The sequence below is a fragment of the Hordeum vulgare genome, chromosome 4H (genome assembly GCF_904849725.1).
Source record: "Hordeum vulgare subsp. vulgare chromosome 4H, MorexV3_pseudomolecules_assembly, whole genome shotgun sequence".
Lineage (NCBI taxonomy): Eukaryota > Viridiplantae > Streptophyta > Magnoliopsida > Poales > Poaceae > Hordeum > Hordeum vulgare.
Genome location: NC_058521.1, coordinates 288542658 through 288551711, shown reverse-complemented (window position 1 = coordinate 288551711; position 9054 = coordinate 288542658).

Here is a 9054-nt window from a genome sequence, read left to right as displayed (position 1 = left end):
TGTCATTTCATGTGTTGTCATTTCATGTGTATCTCATGAATCATATCATCATCATCTGGTGTTTGTCTTCTTCTTGTCTACTTTGGTGTGGTGCACTCTTGTGGCTTGTTGGTGTTGTGGAGTGTGGTGTGGGTGCAACAAAGACCTCAAACATTAAGTTGCACCATAGCCCAAAAACCCCTCTCTTTCTATATTTCTCTGAGGCATAATTATGTTGTTGTTTTCGGGCTTTAAAAATGTTCCTCTTCTTTGAAAATTCTTTCAAATATTTGTGGATGAAAAACCTCACTGATTTGAAATGATTTTTCTTTTGATTTATTTAAAAACAGGGGCTGATTCATAACAAAAATCAATTATTTTTCTTTGCTCTAAAATGCCACTTCTATTTTTACAAATAGGAGCATCATTTTAGAGACTTGTAAATATTTCTCCCTTTTTTCTTATATTTTTCTTTTAACTTCTCTCTTAATTTTTTTTCCCACAGTCGGTTTGGTTTATTTTTTGAAGAGAGAGCCAAGTTGGGCCGGCTCCCTCCTTTCCTCCTTGGCCCATCTCCGTGTGCCGCCAGAGAGGCCCGCGACGCGTCCCTCTTCTTCCACCGGTTCCCAATGCGCATCCCGAGGGCCATAAGAGCCTCCCAAGCCCTTCTCCACCTCGCGCCTCTCCTAGGGTTCCCTCGCCCCACCGTAATCTCCTTCTTCTCCATCTTCTTCCCCTCTCTCAGGTAAGCCTCTGAAGTTCAGTAGTTTAGGTTTAGAGAGACAGCGCCTCTGGCCGCCGCCCTTCCCCCTCGTCCCTGGCAGCTCCTCCGGGAGGATGAAGAGCGCAGGGAGGATGCTGGATCGATGCTGGATCCTCCCCCGTTCCATTTTCGTTGCTAGGAGGAGGGATCCTCCTCCCTGGCATCGGTCCCGCGTCATCATCGCCGGAGCAGAGCAACGGGTCTCTGGCTCCAACTTCCCTCTTCTTCCTCTACGTTAGGCCGGTCCTCCTCTTCGTCGTGCTTGGGTGAGCGCAGCCCCTTCTCCTCCGCCTTTCCCCTCCCTCTTCAGCCCCGCTCGCGCCGTGTAGCGACACCGGCGCTGCTCGTTCTCGAGCAGCAGCAACCGGACCAGAGTAGTAGCGCAGCGGCAGTAGGAGCAGCAGCGTATGCATGGTACGAGTGCAGCGGGCTCCCTTCTCGCGTGTGTGCGATGAGAATGGGTTCCCCTCGGAGTCCCGCAGCCTCGCCGGTGCCCCACCTCGCCAGGAGTGTCCTCGCTTGCTTCTGCCAACGTCCTTCTTCGGTGAGTCGTCATGTAGAAGAACACCCGAGGGGTGAGGCTTAGTGACCTAGATCCCCTGTTCTAGCAGATCCTGCCTGCTAGCCGAGTGGTAACACGTTCGGGGTTGCAACCGTGAGGTTGAGGGTTCGATCACTCCAATCCCCCTCTTTTCCCTTTGTTTTCTTTCGCCTGGTGGATTAGTTGCAGCGTTACCTTACCTAGCGTGTTGTCTCTGTTTGTACAGCTACCCGTGAGTAGTCCAGTGGTTAGCATGTGTGTGTGATGCAGTGAGGTAGTGGGTTCAACCCCCACTACTCTCAATTCATTTTTTGCCTCTCCATCTTAAGTAGTAGTTCATTTAAGAAAAGGCCAGTTTTGGCATGTTCATAATAGGTAGAGTGATGATCTTTTGGGCTACTTCATAGGTTAGTATGGTAGTGGGTGAACCCCTCTACAACATGGGATATATATCTTGTTCATATATTTTTGCATGTTACTATTACACCTTGACAAAGTGGGCACTTGACTGTAAATGACAGTTTTGAGAAAAACTATGAAGTTCACTAAGTGTGGGAATCTGGGGTTATTTTCTTCCCCTGTTCTGTTGCTCATATTTTCTCCTGTGTTGGGAATTAGCCCAAGCAACAAACTAAAGTTTGTTTGTTGTTATGTTTGTCTAGCTCCCTGTAAAAATTTCATGCTTAGAAACCTCCTGTAGATACAATTTTGGAGGCTGTCAAAATGCTTCAGAGCATATGCAGCTGGTGAAAATCTGTAATTTTCACTAAGTCCCAATCTGTGATATTTTGTCCAAGTTAGAGGATGTCGATTTGCTCATGGGTGATTACTTTGCCTTGGCGTTTCGTTAGGGGTTGTAATGCCATTGGATGGCTTCACTTGCATGTCTTGTTTGATTTATTTAGAGGGTTGTAGCTGTTGTAGATCTTGTAGTCAAACTGCTATGTTGTTGTTAAAAACGGATTGTATGCTTATATGGTTCTAGAGCTTGTGAGAGCATTGGTTGATGGTGTGGTGTGTTCTTCGGCACCATTCCTCTTGTATATTTTTGCTTGATCATGTGGCAACCTGGTTACACCAGCGAGTGCCCATTTAGTTGTGTTTGTGGCTGTGTTGAACCCGTAGGCCTTGTAACTTGTTTCGTAGTTTCTGGTTGATCCGAGACTCCGTTCACTATGTTCTTTATATGTTTTTGGTTCGTTTTATCGTGATGCACATGATTATGCCATGTCCATGCATTTCAAGAGAAATTAACATGAGGTTTTGTCTAGAATTGAATTAACTCAACTAATGCATGTGAAAGTGACTAGAATAGTGGTGCATGTTTCCTTCTTCACACATGCATCATATTGGTTGTTGCATTATGCTTTGCCGGTGTTGATTTTCTGTTATCTTGTCTTTTGGTAGCATCGGGAACGGAGAGTGATTACGTGGATTCTGGAGAGTTCGCGCAGGAAGAACAAGAGCAGTTACAGTCTGAAGAAATCACAGGCAAGATGACCGTGACCTTGACACCGTTTCTAGCTTTGTTATGCTTAGAATCACGATTCCATCGTTACATGCTCGCTGCCTACCACATGATATAAATGCGTCCTATTTTTTCCACGAACCCCAAAACACTTCCCTGTCCTAGCAAATATTGTTTTGCTAAGTAGGCTTGCTCAACCTCTAATGGATAGCTTTGCTAGTTGCAGGTGCCAGCTGGTCCATGTGATAACATGGGCATTTTGATATCATTATGTTTAACTTCTATTTAATTAATGCACCTATATACTTGGTAAATAACAGAAGGCCTGGCCTTTTGCCGGGTGATTTGTTTCGTTGTTTCCTCCTTAGTTTCGGCTACCGGTGTTTTATTCCATAATTGAGCGCTCCTAACACGTTCGGGGTTGTTATGGGGACCCCCTTGATAAATCATGTAGTGTTAAGGCTTGTGTGGCAGGACCCTACTTTGGTTTTAATTGCTAATAAATTAATAATAAAAATGCATAGGGAATAGCTACCCCGCGGATTTAATCCACCACCCGGGCCAGTGCTCCTCATGAGTGTTGGTCCAACCCCGAGCAGTTTATTAACGTTCCCTGGGGCAACTCGGTGTTTTGGTGTGGTAACCATCGCTCATTCTTCGTGTCCTAACAACGAGATACGCGGCTCCTATCGGGTTCATCGACACGTCGGGAGGTCTTGCCAGATTTGTCTTACCTTAGCGATATATCTTGCGCATTGGAATTCCGGTGAAACTTTGGGTCTCCTCAAAGTTGAGGTCTTCCTCTTAGGAATCCGACGAGATCACGAGTTTCGTGATAGAGGATTACTATGCGGCCTATGGTAATTTATAATGGACTAGTTGGAGCACCCCTGCAGGGTTTAATCTTTTGGAAAGTCGTGCCCGCGGTTATGGATATTTTGTTTACATCCGGTTCTCGACAACTTAAAGTAATTCTAATAAAACTGCCAACTGTGTGCATAACCGTGACTGTCTCGTCCGGAGATCCTTCTCTGATCGAGAACACGGTGAGGTTATGTCTGACGTAAGAAGGTGTTCAGGATCACTCAGTGATCAATCTAGTATTCGATCGACTTGCGTAGACCACCATAAGTTTACTGTGATCATTGTAAGGTAGCCACCATATATATGCTCAGGTTTCTGCAAACCCATACACTTAACCTTCCTCACCCATTAACTCGGCTAGATTCGATACCAAGGTCATTCGATTGCTCAGTCCTCGTGGCTCACGGTTTACTACAAACACCCACAGGTATAGGTACGCCCGAGTCAGTTGAAGTGGGAGTTCGATGAGGACTCTGGCAGACTGTACGTGACTTATCCCGAGGACTAGAGGCCGTGGTCGTGATCGTGGGGCCAGCATGCGGGATTTCATAGCTTTATCTGTTTTCATGTTGTCCGTAGCTGGACTAAACCATGCTTTGAATAATGTGTGCGTGTAAGCTATATGCCATATTCTTATCAAATGGCAAGTGTATTCCCTACTTGTCACTCTTTCAGTTATGTAATGTTATGATTATCTCGCTTGCGAAACGTTTAGATGCGCCCCTTTCCCTTTTGAGGCCTCGCCCCCAAATAAGGACAGGGCCGCATCTTAGTCGTTACAAGTTGGTAATCATAGCCTTACGACCATAGGAGCCTTTGTGTGATCGAACTTGGCCGTGTCGAGTCTAGTAAAACTATTTGAGTCTTAGTTATATCGGAGAGTAGGTTTCTTTTTTCTCCTCTTCTATGCTCTGGTGAGGTTCATGACTTAGGAAATCTTAATTCTACTGCTCTTTTTGCTCAAAAAAATTTAGGATCACGCGGATATTTTGGAATCCATATGATGTCGATGTGATGGAGTTCTGTCTTGGTGTCTCCTGTCTGACTTGATTTCTTCCGGGGAGTTGAGCTCCACGGGATTCTTGAGCACATCGCTATCATTCAGATCTCTTAGTATCTCCGGACGGAGGATGTTCGTAATTGCTTCAATACTAGTAGTGACGAGAGGAGTCCGCCTTCCCCAGTACTAGTGTAGAGAGTTCCGGATGTATCGCCACACTTTGTATCGTTGTGATTACGAAGGTCTATGTTAGATGAAGTTCCGAGATTCTGGTTATGCGTTGACGGATGTGATACACTCGACAGGTTAGTATAGGAGTTGTGTGACATATTACTCCTTGTATCCGTGGACCAGATTGCATGACCAGATATTTCGGGAATTCATAGGTGGGATATCAGGTAGTGACTTACAAGGAAATCTTCCTATAGATGCATGATGTGAGGTTGGGATTCGACATTCAGTGGGTACGTTTGTTCACGGTCGTCTAACAACGGTTCTCGTTGTGTCTTATGAGTCCTTGTAGCTTTCTACGACTCGGGGACGCTTCGTATGTCGTGTGCACTGCCTTGCATAGGATGGCTACTGTAAGCTTGAGCCCGTGCGATCATATCCACGAAGATATCGGATGGAATCTCTGTCATACGTTTGTTCCCAGCAGTTCTAGTTCATACTTGGTTTGCAGTGGTCTTTAATCAGATGTTGTCAGCAGTCACTTTGAGGAAGCATTCTTACTATTTATTGTTCGAATGCAGTTGCTAAATATTCATGTTCATATTTTTCTCCCTATTGATTCAGCTTTACCTTGAATGTTATTCTCTCGGCTAATGTGTTGTCCGTCTTCAGTATGGCTCCACCAACTCGCTAGAATCCGGGTCGCGAGGGTGCTGATGCTCCGTCACCGCCTCCTCCGCTGCCTCCGCCGCCGCCGCCTCCTCCTGCAGAGGCATGGCAAGTGGTGATGGCTGCAACAAATGCTAACACCCAGATGTTAATTCAACTGTTGCAAAAGAGAAACAATGAGCAGCAGGGCAATTTCAACCATGGTGCTCATTAGTTTGCATCTCTGAATCAATTCCTGGCGAACGAGCCGAAGTCCTTCACGTCTTGTGATCACCCATTCGACACTGAGGACTGGATTCGGGACATTATTAAACACTTTGAGTGCAGCAATGTCCGTCCAGAGGACTTCGTCAAGTTTGCAACGTTTCAGCTCAAGGGGGAGGCAGCAGTTTGGTGGCAATAGTTGAAGGACTCCAGGGGAGGCAGAATGATCAGTTGGGACGATTTCTTCAAAGATTTCAGGTCTCACTATATCCCTTCTAGCTTTGTGGAAAACATGCGTGAGAAGTTCAGACGCTTGAAGCAAGGAGGATCATCTGTGTACAAGTACAACATTGAGCTCCACGAGCTGGCTCGATATGATTTGCAGGACATTCCAGATCAGAAGAGCAGGATCTATCAGTTCAGCGGTGGTCTGAGAGAGGATTTGCAGTTGGCCCTTGCCTTGCACGATCTCGATGAGTTTGATAAGTTCTATAACTTGGCTCTTAGGGCTGAGGCATCTTTGCTCAGAGTCGAGAATTCGAGGAAGCATTTCAGGGATTCCATCTCATCGCCCTCAACTCAGATGGTCCATAAGCAGCAGAAATATTGGGTGTCTCCTCCTCCTCCTCGGCAGACTCAGCAGTTCAAGCAGTCAGGTGGTCGTGGTTCTTCCCACCCACCCAACTCAGCTTTCCAACAGAGGTTTCAGCAGCATAAGCAAGGGAATCCTCAAGTGCAATTCCATCCGCTGTCAGATGTTACTTGTCACAAGTGTCACTACTCCAAGGGTCACTACTCCAACAAGTACACCTCTCAACAGCGTCTTCCGCCCCCTCCTCCAGGGAAGCCTCCAAGCAATGCTATGGTTAAGTTCAACCCCAGGTCTGTGAGAATCAATATGGTGAATGCAGCTGAAGCAGAGAACTCCTCAGACGTGTTTATAGGTAATCTCTCAGTTAATGATATTCCTGCAAAGGTTTTATTTGATTCTAGTGCATCGGATTCATTCATTTCAAGGCCTTTTATTGCTAAGCATGACATTCCCACAATTCACTTGGATAGTCCTTTTCGTGTGGTTTCTCCGGGAATGCGTATGAGTTCTCATATGATGGTTCCGGATGTCTCTTTCAAGATGGGTGATTATGCCTTTCTGGCTTCTCCAATTGTCCATGGCAACTCTGATATTGATTTGATCCTTGGGATGGATTGGTTGGCTATGAACAAGGTGTGTATTGATTGTGAAGCTAAATAAGTGAAGCTAACTCATTCTTCGGAGGACGTGATTATCTTCGCGGCGCGTGATGACACGGTCCGTCTGTTTTCCTTGAATGAGAAGGGTGAGAAATCTCCAGTTTCTCAAGTTCAAGTGGACTGCGAGTATGAAGATGTTTTTCCGGAAGAGCTGCCAGGAATGCCTTCGCACCGAGCGGTTGAGTTCGTAATTGAGCTTGAACCGGGTACTGAACCAGTGTGCAAGCGGCCGTACAAACTGGCTCCAGAAGAGCTTAAGGAGCTGAAGAAACAACTTGATGAGCAAGAGCGTCTGGGTCTGATCAGACCAAGCTCATCTCCTTGGGGTTGTGGAGTTCTTTTCGTCAAGAAGAAGGAAGGCACGGACCGACTCTGTGTCGATTACCACCCATTGAATAAGAAGACGATCAAAAACAAGTATCCACTTCCACCCATCAATGAGTTGTTCGAGCAATTGAATGGGGCTAAGATCTTCTCGAAGCTTGATCTCAGGATGGGCTATCATCAGACTGCCTTTAGGACAAGCTTTGGCTCGTATGAGTACACAGTGATGTCTATCGGTCTCGCCAATGCTCCACTGACCTTCTGTCGGATGATGAATTATATCTTCTCCCCATTCAAGAATGAATTTGTCTTGTTGTGTCTTGATGACATTTTGGTCTTTTCTCAAACTGAGGAAGAGCATGAAGAACATCGCCGGCTTGTGCTTGATAAGCTAAGAGAGCATAAGTTATATGCTAAGTTTTCCAAATGTGAGTTCTGGTTGAAAGAAGTTGTGTACCTTGGGCACATCATCTTGGCCGAGGGCACCAAAGTTGATCCATCAAAGGTGCAGGCCATTGTTGAGTGGGAACCTCCGTAGAATGTGAAGGAGCTTCGAAGCTTTCTCGGGCCTGCGAGCTATTGAAGAAGATTCGTTGAGAATTTCTCCAAGATTTCTAAGCCTGTCTCAAGTCTTCTTCAGAAGGGTGTGAAGTATGTCTCGTCTCCAGAGTGTTAGTTGGCCTTCGACACACTCAAAGAGAAGCTCACTTCTACTCCAGTCTTGATTCCTCCTGATGATTCCAAACCATATCAATTGTTCTGCGATGCCTCTCTTCAAGGCCTTGGTGCAGTTCTGATGCAAGAGAAAAAAGTGGTAGCTTATACCTCGAGGCAGTTGAAGCCAAGTGAGAACAATTACCCCACTCATGATCTTTAGTTGGTGGTAGTGGTTTATCCTCTCATGACTTGGAGACATCTCTTGTTGGGCAGACGAGTTGACGTCTACACCGATCACAAGAGTCTCAAATACATCTTCACCCAACCTAACTTCAATCTTCGGCAAACTCGTTGGGTGGAAATGCTCCAAGATTACAATCCGAGCATTGACTACACTCCAGGCAAAGCTAATGTCATTGCAGATGCTTTGAGCAGAAAGGCTTACTGCAACAGTCTCATTTTGAAGCCTCTCCAGCCTGATCTTTGTGATTCTTTCAGAAAGCTCAACTTCAGTTAGTACCTCAGGGGTTTCTTGCTAATCTCCAGATTTCTCCTACCCTGGAAGACCAAGTCCGGCAAGCTCAACTTCTTGATGCAATGGTGAAGAAAGTTAAGATTGGCTTGGCAAAGAGCATTCCCAAATATAAGTGCTTCAGTGTTGATGACAGAGATACCTTGTTCTTTGAGGATCGCCTTGTCGTTCCGAAAGGGGATCTCAGGAAGGTTATCATGGAAGAAGCTCATAATTCTCTTCTCTCGATACATCCAGGAAGTTCCAAAATGTATCAGGATCTGAAACAGACCTTCTGGTGGACTCGCGTGAAGCGTGAAATTGCTCAGTTCGTAAATGAATGTGATGTCTGTCGAAGAGTGAAAGCAGAGCATCAACGTCCAGCAGGTATCTTGCATCCCTTGCCCATTCCAGAGTGGAAATTCGACCATGTTGACATGGATTTCGTCACCGGGTTTCCGAAGTCCAAGAAAGGTAACGATGCCATCTTCGTCGTCATCGACAAGTTGAGAAAAGTCGCTCATTTCCTTCCAGACAAGGAGTCTATCTTGGCAGATCAGCTTGCAGAGCTGTATACGTCAAGGGTAGTCTCATTGCATGGTGTTCCAATGCTGATATCTTCGGATCGCGGAAGCATCTTTACTTCCAAGTC